Source organism: Podarcis erhardii, assembly GCF_964252035.2.
Source record: "Podarcis erhardii genome assembly, chromosome: 9".
NCBI lineage: Eukaryota > Metazoa > Chordata > Lepidosauria > Squamata > Lacertidae > Podarcis > Podarcis erhardii.
This window is the reverse complement of record NC_138512.1, coordinates 63,765,714-63,777,908: the sequence shown is the minus strand read 5'-3', so window position 1 is coordinate 63,777,908 and position 12,195 is coordinate 63,765,714. Positions and strand designations below refer to the sequence as shown.

The following is a 12,195-nucleotide window of genomic DNA, read 5'->3' as shown; positions in this document are numbered from 1 at the left end:
TTTACTCCTAATTTCAAATGGCTGCATTAAGCACCACATGATCTATTCCAAAGATAGGTGCTTTGACACTGGAAGCAGGCTTGGTTAGATCTGAACCTTATTTCCATACAAATGTAAATATTTTTTTTACCAGTGTTAAAATATGAGGGTATTCTATGCAAAGATAAATCATCCCTGAGGAGATGTAATATTATGGGCCAATCAGTCTGCAATACTGTTGGCCTTAGGGATGGGAGAAAATATGATAAAGCTGTAGAGAAAATTAGAAAGTGATTTTGGCCTCCCTCTAAATGGGTTTCCTGACAAGCACTGGAATATTCATTAGAAACTGATGATACCATTTCACAGGGAATTCTTCCTCCCTAATAGTCTCTTTTTCATAATGTATTATTTCCAAACTTGGTTGCTATTTTGTTTCTGTTTCTACATAGTATATAAATAATCTCCATGACAAATGGAGCTGCTTGAACAATAAGGATACAAAGGGAGCATTTGTATTTCTCTATAAATTTGACTATGTGCTGCATTGTGTAAATCTGTAATTTTCTTCAACCTGAAAAGCCCTGGCTGGGGCACACATTCTACTACTTGCAGACTATGGTCTGGTGGGAAAGAACCAGAGGGGGTTGTTGGCATTCATCTGTCTTGGAAGACAGTGCGCTTTTGGGGGTGAAGTCAACCTGTTGGAAGGTTGCAGTGCCTGCTTTGGCTGTAGAGACCGATGCAGGATCCAGGGTGTTTTTTTGACTCTGACTCTGGAAAAGGGAATCCTACAATATCCTATATTCTGTGTGCAGTGATGGGACCCTGTTGTGTTATTCTAGAGCATGAGCAAGGGTGCACACGAGGCAGTGTGCAGGTACCCAGAGCAAAGATCATGGCTGCTTCACTCCTTCTGAGGTTGTAGTGCTGCAAACCTATGTACACTTGACTCGGGGGGGGGGTAAGTCTCATTGAACTTGGAGGGGGGGATGTTTCTACTTAAAACCACACAACACAATGGATTACATGGGATACATGTTAATCTTTTGTTCTGTTAAAGCTCCTTGGAACATGGTTGATCATTAAGGTCTGTGAGCTGAATGGGTAATTAGCTACTGCATTACATGTCCTTTCAAAATCTTTAACTCAGTAGTCATTTCAGCTATTGAACAGGGTTAGCAGGGATTGTTTTGGAGTTCCTTAATAACCAGCTGAATATGTCTCTCTCTAAGGCAGTTTAGAAACAGACCTATATATGAATATTTTGAATGTGTGATTATTTGATTATTTGATTATTGTTAGCCGCCCTGAGCCCGGCTTCGGCTGGGGAGGGCGGGATATAAATAAAATTTATTATTATTATTATTATTATTATTATTATTATTATTATTATTATATGCATTGGGTATTCTTTGTGGTTCCTTCAGGTTTATGGTTTGTCTTATAAATGACATGACAGGAGAGACAGTTAGTATTACATTCAAAATCATGAAACTGATTTATTTATTTATCTTTTTTAAAAAACAACTTAAGTGATTTGCGAGGTGCATATATAGTCAATCAGCCTTCTAAGCTACAATCCTAAATCCATTATGCCATGTTGAATACTTCTGCATAGGCTGTGCTGTCCTGTATATTAAACTGATTTTGAGGTTTCCTCTCCTTGGATAATTGGACTTCATGCAATTTTGATATTCTAGTGTACATCAGTTTGTAATAACTTAATAACAAACTATGATCATTTTCTGAAAATCTGATTAAGGAGCATCAGATCCTGCTTACTAATTTTTAATTGGGTACTACATTGACTTTATAAAGCAGGACAAAGCCTGAGCCACTGGCTAATGGCAAATTATGAGATCATCTTGCTAATTTATTAGCTTTATGCATTTGGTTGGGTTTGTCTGGGGCATTAGCCTTTGATGTTGCATTAATTCTGTTCTCCAGGGCTGCGGAGAAGCAGCAGCCAATGGATATGCCACTCCAAGACCTCTCTGAGCAAGGTGATGGAGTGAGACCACATTGTTTTGCATTAAATTTTGCTGTATCATTTAATAACTCTACATTTGGGGGGGGACCAATCTGGGATCAACTTAGAATGGTCACAATGAAAGAATAAGTATTTGCTAGCAAAATGCCCATAATAATGACAGGTGGGTTGCCATTACAACTGAAGGGTTCTATGTTATCTTGGGGTGGGGAAAATGGGGGAGCAATCTGTAGTAGTCCTGTTGGTGCCATTGAGAGCTTTCCTTCCAGTGCAAAGAGCAGAAGTATTGCGTATCTAGAGGGAAACCCAGATTGGACCATAGTGGGGATGAAGGACTCCTCTCCCTATAATGAGGTCTTGACAAAGTTCACCCCAAGTACTGTATACTTCTTTATACATATAATGTATAATGTGAGCAAGCCCCACTGAACACAGTTACTTACTTCTAAATAAACATACTTAGGATGCTGTTGTCATTTATAGATGTTTATTTTATTTATTTTTGTTTCATTGCAGCCTATCCCAGAATACAACCAGGTCTGCCATGACTAGCAAGCATCAATGGGCAGCTGCAGAAGCAGTAGCAAAGCTTCTGTTGTTGTGCAAAGAATGTGGGGCAGAGAACTTGACAAAACTCTCTGCTGCCCCATGTAAAGCCCCCAATCCCCCAGTAATTAGAATTGCTGCAAAAAAGTGCTATTATTCTACAGCCTTTCAGAGTGAAAACTAAAAATGCAGACAGAATGGATCAACCTAGCATTTGTTTTGCCAGGTTAGGTAGGGCAGATTCATAGGACCGGCCAGTAAGAACAACATAACATTCCTGTATCTCTTCTTTTCATCCAGACGAGTGTTGCTAATGCATACACTTAATGGGAGGGCTGTTAATAAATCATTGGACCTGCTTCAGGTCTGGGTCTTATCTATCAAACATGGAATTTAATTCTCTGGAGCAGAGTTTGCCCCATCTTGTTTAATTTATGAAAATAGTATTCATCCCTTAAGGGACAAAGATATTTGCTTTCTTTCTCCCTGTGGTTTTTGAAACAGTGGGAGGACGTGGCTCATCAACACTCTTCTGCCAAATTTCTTAATAAATTGTGTTTTTCTATCTCTACCACTATTTGATCTTTATTTGCCCTAGGAAGTGTTAATAACACTGCAACTTTCTTTCTTGCCCTCAGTCATAACACCAGTTGCTATACAATCTTTAAACCAAGTTAGTGTGATTAAACTTAGGGCTCCATGGGAAATGTTCATGGGAAATGTTGGTGGTGGTGTGAAAAGGGACTTGGGGGTTAACTTTAAGCACTCTCCCAAAGCCCCCTAACCTGTTTGGTTTGGTTACAGTTCACTCTTCTGCTCTGCACCTCTTGATAGCTGCTTCTTCTCAGCTAGGTAATCCAGGCAATCAGGGGCCACACAGCCTATATATCGAAACCATACACTATCTGCAAATCAAATTTAGCTGTGTGAAAATGTTACAAAACTACACCAGAATGAGGACAGCACTTCTTCCCTTCATTCTTTATGAGCACCAATTGCTGAAGCAGGGATGACATGTTTCATATCTATGTGTGTAATGTGTGCCTCCCTATTTTAGCTAAGTCCTTAAAAAATGAAAATCCTGTACGTAAAGACAGTTGTGGAGAAACAGGTCAATTGCCCATTAACTAAAAAGCCCATTAGCTTGCAAAATGATATCCTTCACTGTACAAATGAGGGAAAGACAGAGAGTTTTGACTCTGTTGGACTTAGGCTGCCCAATCTGCACTCATAGCAGTGATGGAGCTGAATACAGAATTGAGAAGTTTGGAAGGTCTCACCTCATTATGAAGCAGCACTGAGGCCCTCAGAATTCAGGTCCAGTTCATGCTGGGATTGTCCCATCCCTAGCCTGTTTTCCCTGCTTGTCCACATCCTTTCAAGTTAGATTCAAATAAAACAAAACACCTTGTCTTCATGAAAAGGAAGAGGAAGCTGGTGGTGTAGAGGACTGGCTAGAGACAGCAGAGGGCTTTTTAATCCCAAGTGCTTCATTATTATCCTAAAATGATAACCTTAAGCATGCTTAGAAACATAATTTCCAGTTAAGAGACACTTCTGCACCACCAGTTATGCTTCCTTGATGTTCCTTTGCTTAAAAACAGAAGGGGGAGGGACTGACATAGAAGAGCACATTTCACCCAATTTGTCCTTGTGTGCTTTCTTGGAAAAGCCTAAGAGCTACAAACGTGTCTTGTGGGCATTCTCTAAGAAAGCTGAGAGAAACATTAACACACACAATGAACAGTTTCTAAGGCCAGTCAGTGGGAGTGTGCCCATCGCTATTTCTGAGGAAATATATATAGTGTCATATAGATAGATAGATAGATAGAGAGAGAGAGAGAGAGAGAGAGAGAGAGGCAGGCATCAAGGAAGCGTAGAATGTAGAATGTAGAATGTTGTTTGGCTGGTTTTAGTCCTGGGTGAAGAATGCCTGCAGGACACAAAAGTAGGTGGTCTTCCTTTCAGTGACCAGCAGGAGCTACTATTCCCAATCCCCATTCAACACTTCTGTAGCAATGCTGCATCACAACATACTTAAATTTCAACTAGCACGTTGTGGGAAGAAGAAACCATCCTGTCTGGTCCCTGATTGCTGCAGTAAAAAGAAATGCACTATTGTAAAAAAGAAAAGAGAAAGGCAGTGCTGCCTCACTTTTACTGGAAAGCCCCCAAGCTTCTGAATATCTTAAAACTTTCACTAGGACCCTGGAAAAAGTCTGTTTCAACCACTTTTATCCACTATCTTTCCCTCCAAATACCTCCACCCCAGGCATGTGGTTTGTGTCTGTGTCTAATCTGCTATATGTGTCATCATATCACCCTCATGAATCATAGAATTGTAGAGTTGGAAGGGACACCAAGGCTCCTCTATTCTAACCCACTGCAATGCAAAAATCTCAGCTAAAGTGTCTGTGACAAATGGCCATCGAACCTCTGCTTAGAAATCTCCATTGAAGGAGAGTATACAGGCTCCCAAGAGAGTCTATTCCACTGTCAAACAGATCTTACTGTTAGAAAGTTCTTCCTGATATTTTGACAGAATCTCCTTTTTTGAAACTTGGAAGCATTGGTTTGGGTCTTACCCTCTGAAGCAGGAAAAAACAAGTTTGCTGCATCTTCCATGGGACAGGCCTTGAGATATTTGAAAATGGCTATAATATCTCCTCTCAGTCTCCTCTTTACCAGACTAAACATACCAAACTCACTCAATCATTCCTCATAAGGAATGGTTAGCTTCCAGACCCGTGATCATCTTGGTTGCCCTCCTCTGCATACATTTCAGCTTGTCAGTATTCTTAAATTGTGGTGCCCAGAACTGGAAAAAGTGCTTCAGGTGTGGTCTGACCAAGGCAGAATACAGTACTATTACTCCCCTTGACCTGGACACTGTACTTATGTTGTTGCAACCTAGAGAAGCATTAGCTTTTTCTGCTGCTGTTGCATCACACTGTTGACTCATGTGAAGCTGTGGTCTACTAACACCCCTAGATTCTTTTCACATGTATTACTGACTTCATATTTTGGAAACATATAATACAGAAAACAATCACTTGGCAATTGATGGTTCAGCATTGGAAAGGAAATTTTGGATTAGATGACCTTGGTCTAACCTCCAAAACCGTGTTTGTATTCCTTAGTACCACTGGCCTCTTTGTTTCCTTCAACTCTAAAGTACATTTTATGCATCCTAGACAAAGTGGAGAACAAGGGATTGTCACCCATGTTCTTTTAGAAATATGTAGCATTTCCCAGTCATATGTATTAGGTCTTTTGAAACTTGTGGCAAAATACTTATTAACAGGAACTTAAAGCCATTATCAGATTTTGCCCTTTCTTGGGAATTTATATGGCTGATATCAGAGGTATGAATCAGCTGATTGCCTTTGTCTTGGGTGATTGATTAGTTTTGAAGTATTAATGTACTGTGCTGTTAGCATTAGCACAAGGGCTGCTGCTATTTTTCATCCTTGTACATCTTTTTAATAGGACCGTGAAATTACAGTACCTATGTTATGTATCGTCTGCCGGACAAGCTTCTTTTCAGTTCCTAATGTACTAATTCTTGATGAAAGAATCTGCCATTAGAGAGAAGAATGAGCTCTCACAGAAGGCTATTAAGGCCAAATGATGTGTTTTTAAATTCAGAAGGCATTCTAAAATATCCAATTTATTTGGACGCTGCTTTAGAATGTGTTTATTAAACATTGCACTTATTAAGTGCAAAATCTCTCCCTCTGCTGTTGCATTGGCGTCAATCTGAAGCCTGCTTGCTTATTTAATTTCAATCATTTTCTGCTTTTGGATCTGGATCTGGGCTACACGCTGCTAAAAATCAGAATACAAATAAATCCTAGAAGCTCAGTCTGTATTCCTTTGAGCAAACAAGCTCAGTATTAATATCCAGTTTTAAAGAGCTCATAAAATGATTGATAGCACATTGGAGCAAATTTGACTAAGGCGATTAAATAATGGGAAAGAGGCTTCGCTTGAAGCTCCAGTGTTTCATTTATTACATTGATTTGGTAGCTGGGTAAAAAGTTGTTTTTATTATTTCTTTGGCTCAATTAAAGTTGCACTTTTTAAGACATTCTTTTTTCACTACCCAGACCTAGTCGCAAATAGGTAGAGCCACAAATTGATTAATAATAATCTCTACATTACACGTCAAGCATTCTTCATGTTAAGAGCTATTTCCCAGATGGGTTAGATTCCTTGTTTTTGAAAATGTGCCCTGTGCAGCCATAATGTTTTTTACTGTGACTTTCCAGAAAGAGAGAGTTCACTGTGTGTGCTAGAAAAAACAACAACACTGTTTAGCAAGGGAAATGACCCAGCTGTAGTTAAACACAATGAAATCCCATGGTTTTCAGTGGAAGAAAGCTGAACATATGTTTCTTAACTCAGAGAAACTTGCAGCCTATCCAATGCATGTTTGCTGAATATCATGCTCTATTGGAGCTTGCGCAATAGGACTTACTTCAAAGTAAGCATCCATAGGGTTAGATCCCTGGTCTTTGGCTGAAAGTGTCTGTTACAACAAAAATACCTATTAATATTATTATTAGTTAAACTTGGTGATATTTTAAAATGCACAATGTATATAAGGGCCTCATGACTTCCTAGATAATCATTTGGTGTAAATCTGCTTTTGGAAAATTCTGTTTAAACCAAGAGTTTCCAGGAAAATTTCTTCTTTATACCTTACCTTACTATTATCCTTTACATCCTCCCACTTGACATTTGATGGAGTAGACCACCTCCAGAAATGTTCTATAAATAGCACAGTTCTTCTCAAGGAGCTTGGGAGTGAAGTTTTTACTCTTATGACTAATTAAGCATTTGAAAATGATCACATATAGAGACGATGTCTTTCACACCTCATCTGTTTTATGTGAAAATAAGTATGATCCTCCCTGCCTCAGTCAGGTGTCTAGATATTAAGCTAGTACTGGCAAGTCCATCATATAGTCTTTCCAATTTCACTCCTCCGTCCTAGATTTATTTATTTATTTCATGGATATACATCACACCTTTCCTCCATCAAGCTTGTAGTGGTATACCTGGTTATTTCCCCCCCTACAGATTTATCCTCCCAACACCCTTGCGAGGTAGATTAGGCTGAGTAACTGATCTCCCAATGTGTATACTGAAATAAACTGTGTGATTGATCCTTCTTTCTATAGGAGCAGTACAGCGTTTAAGTATTTATTTATTTACATTCAGTGAGGCCTACTCCCAGGTAAGTGTTTGTAGCACTGCAGTCTTACTTTGGGAATAACATAGGAATTAACACGGGAATAAGCCTAATTGAACAAAGCCATATTTCTTTCCAAGGAGGAACGGGGGAGAAATTTGGTTTGGTTTGCATTTTAATGCAAACCTACCTAATTTGTTCTTCCTAAAACAGTGCACATGGCAAAGTGCAGCTAACCTTCAAAATGCACACTTCATTAACTTTTTATATTGATTTTGCAAAAAAGTATGTATTTGAGAAAAAGTATGCAAATAATTTCATATACGTTATATAGACCATACATTGAATCAGGCAAAGTTGCTTGCAGAAATGAATCTTTGTGAGCATTTTTTTTCTAAAAATAGTAAATTGACAAATGGATGGAGATTGATGACTGGAGTAAATGACAAACTAAGAGAGAGAGCAAAATTGACAGATTCATCCATCCCTACCTCCAAGTAAACATGCACAGGTTTGTGTTGCTAGCCAGTCTGAAGCTAATGAACTTCATTAGTACTTCACCGTTTTCAGCTAGAGTTCAGATGATGACGTAAGAGTTTCCCAACCATTTTAAAAGATGCTAAAATTACTTTATTCTGTTCCCTAGCTATGTATGCTGTTCAAACCATAGGAAATGGTTCTTCAGTTAAAATGAATCCACTTACCTGAGCAGCTTCCCTCCCCTCCCCCCCTCTCACTTTACTACCATGGACTGAAGGCTCTGTACTGTAAGAAAGCATTTCTTTATATCGACAAACAATGAATAGTGAGTGGGACGAATTATACTCTCTGCTTAATGCCTCCTGCATTGTGCCAGCTACTTTTAGGAGAAACTGATTCAGCAGACTTTTAAGACGCTCCTTTATGGAACCAGAAGTTTATGATGAGTAATTATCTAAATCAGCAATAACTGTCATTGCCATTACCCACCTGAGCTTATTCCAGAGGGAAAGTACTGTATCTCAGTGGCAGAGCATATTATTTTCATGCAAAAGTCACTTGGTGGAACCCCTGGCAGCTCGACCTATGAAAACTCATATAGCAGTACTATTGGGGGAGGGAGAGACCACAAGAGACTTAAAAGTGTGCAAGTGAGATCTGTAACAAAATGTTGCAGTATGAAGTGTTCCCCTTCAGAGTTTCAGCTAGCCATGCTTTCTTCCAAGATGCTGTATTCCACCCCACCACTCATTTTCCATTCCTCACCCTCCAACAGGCAACCAGCATTCTATGTCCACAGAGCATGCTGGGTCTCCATTAGACTGTTTTTAGCCCTCTGTACCGTTTTAGATTCCTAGTCCCCAAAATATGTTTTACTTCTGCAAATCTAGTGATCTCCCCAAGCCTGCCACTGCCTTTCTCTTGTGCACAGACATCATCTATTAGGCTAGCAGGGAATTGATGCCTCAGGGAATTGATGCCTCATGGGGCTTCCTTCGACTGAGGGACATTGATTGCGGGTTTAATTCTTCCAAAGCAAATGTCTGTCCCTCTCACAGAACAGTTGGGAATCAGTAAAATAAACATATAAACTCAGTCCTGCTCATCCCCTATCCCTTTTGCACCATGTATGGATGGGCAGGTGGGAAGGATTGCCTGGCCCGTAGGATACAGGCTCTGGCAATGTATTTAAGCTGAAAGCACACCTCTCTGGCCCACATCTCCACACCTGGTTACACTTCCTCAATGGTGTGTGGGACTGACTGATTTGCTTTACTTTAAGGAAGCTGTGGGCAGTTTTTAAAGCTCTGTCTGTTGTTGGAGGGTGTGTGTTTAACCCTTCTCCATGCACTGTACCCTTGCTGTAAAATCCTTTCTCTCGGCTGATCTTTGCCACAGTTGGTCAGGGGAGCTAATCACAGGTTGTTGGGGGTTGGTTGTTTTTTTTTGGGGGGGGGAATTTTGATCAGGGCAGTGGTACAGGGAAAGGGTTAAAGGCCTCCTCCTGCAGCACCACCTAACTGATCAAGTACAATCTGATTGCATCTTTTTTTGACCATAACTCAAAGTGAACTCTTGTTTTTCTACTGCTGCAATAGTTAATATACATACATTTTAGCTGATTGTTCTCAGAGAGATTTGAAAGCAGAGGAGAGGGCTTGGTTTCTGGCTGATATATGTATTTTTTTTATGAAAGAAGAGCACAGCTTTGTTTGAAATGTGATAGTGGAACATTTCATTATGGGAAACTACCAGCGTAAATATTACTTGCGTTCAGTTCCAGCAGCATGTTGTTGACCTTTCTTGCTGAGTCGGTCAACTCTGCTGTGCTGCTGTTTCAGGGCTGGTCCCCCCCCCCCCCTTCAAACCATTCCATGACAGTGGGCTGCAACGCATTGTTAATGAAGATTATTTGTCTTTGTGTATGTTGGAGGTAATATAATCAGTGTAATTGGGAAGTAAGGAAATCTACGCTCTGCGTTCTGGTTTCTCCTCAGGGTTTCTTTGTAGCTTGCTGTTCCTGTAAAACAGATTGTAATTCGACCTTCTGTATACAGATTATTTCAACTGGCAGGCAAAAAAATAAAAAAAAAATCTGTCATTATAAGCGGAGACCCGTAAGACAACCATATTGTAGCACAGTAATTGGAAATGTTCAGCCCTGCTCAGAGTCTGAACTACTGGAGCAGAGAGAATGAAATTGTACTATGAAGGTGGCTAAGTGACCTGCAAGTGTCCAGCCCAGTGGTAGCGTTTAATCAAAACTTCTTGTTCTACCTTTCACCTCTATTCCTTGGCCTTCCTGCAGACACGGATGGGAGAGAAAACATATGCAAAGGGGGAACTTCCTGTGGGAGCTTCCTACAGGCATGGCAGAGAGATCAGATGACAGACAACGCAGCATATAGAACCGGCAGTTTCCTGAGCCCTATCCAGATATTACGCACCTGAAGGAGAGCTCCAAGTACAAAGCAGCTGTGGGACCCAGCCATTGTCGTGTAGTTCCCTCTGGCTTAGCTCATGCTCAGGTCAAACATCTGTAGCAGGGAGCTTGTGGTTCGAGGACCCGATTCCCCCAAAGTGGAAACAATACACAAGGACACGTGATATACGGCTAATGGGCAAGAAAAGGCCACAACTTTATTGATTACAGCAAGTGAAAAGGTATTGGCTTAGGCATTGGATTACGTCAGCTGACTGACTCCACCCCCTCAAAGAGGGGTGAGTCAGAAACAAGGGGGGGTTTATTCACCAGTAGGTGGAGCCTGTTGATGCTAATCCAACTATAGGCTCTCCCCTGATGTCACCGAGGGTGGTGCCATGGCCTCCCGCCAAGCAGGCATCGGACTGAATACACGACCGCCAGATTCCTTTGACGGAATACCCAAAAATTGAAGGCATAGGCGATGGCCACACCTAGCTCTTCGATGCCACAACACATTATTCCAATGCCTAACCTACCCACCAATACCACGAAAGTTGTGACGATTGCTACGAGGTAGGCGAAAAAACCAAAAAGCCTAATGCCAAATGGAAAAATTCCTACCAGCCCCCCCGGACAACCAGGGAGACCAACCTAAGGTCCATAGCAAGGCCAAGGAAAACTAAGACCCTGAGCTAAAAGGGAGTGGAGGGTGGGTGACTCGCGAGGGACGACGAAGAGTGAGGCTGAGGAGGGGCTGGCACCGCAGCATATAGGCTTCTGTACACACCCCTCGGAGACACCTGGTTGGGTGCTTGCCGATGGGCGTGGGCGCCAGCCAGGTGAGTGGAAGGCAGGGAGCTAACACCCCCTGCTAGAGGTGGAGCTCGGGTTCCCGCCCACAACCACTCCCCTCTTTCCAGGAGGAGAGTCTTTGCAGCATAGAATATTGATACAGTATGTTATATGACCCCAACCCCCTTTGCTGTGGCATTATGTATTTATGTACCCCTCCCAATGTATGCATCTTTATATTTGAATGGTTAGCAGTTTGTTTGCTCAGTTTAGGCTGGTGTTCTAGCTACGATCACCCCTGAGGAAGCTAGTTCTGGACACGGCAACACAACAGGTCTTAGTTACATTAAGACTGGGTTACTGCATTGCAGTCTTCATGGAGCTGTTTGGGAGCTGCAATTGACCAAAAATGTAACAGCAAAGATCATGGTAGGTAGCCATGTTGGTGTGACACAGACAAAATAAATAAAAATAAAAATAAATAAAAAATTGTCCAGTAGCACCTTATAGACGAACTAAGTTTGTTCTGGTATAAGCTTTCATGCGCGCACACACGAAAGCTTATACCAGAACAAACTTAGTTGGTCTATAAGGTGCTACCGGACAATTTTTTATTTTTTATTTCAGCAAAGATCATGTTACACCTATTGTGCAACATCTGCATTGGCTGAAAGCATTCTCCTGGGTGCAATTCAGAGGGCTGATGATTAAAGTCATAAATGGTTTGAGGATACCTGAGGGATCAGCTTCTCTCATATCATCCTCCCCAATCCATAATATCAG

At 41.0% G+C, this 12,195-nt stretch overlaps 1 protein-coding gene across 6 annotated transcripts in view; it reads left to right on the top strand.

The window, feature by feature from the left end:
* Window positions 1–12,195, top strand: part of CCSER1 (coiled-coil serine rich protein 1) — a 715,014-nt gene that overhangs the window by 385,011 nt on the left and 317,808 nt on the right. The window lies entirely within an intron of this gene.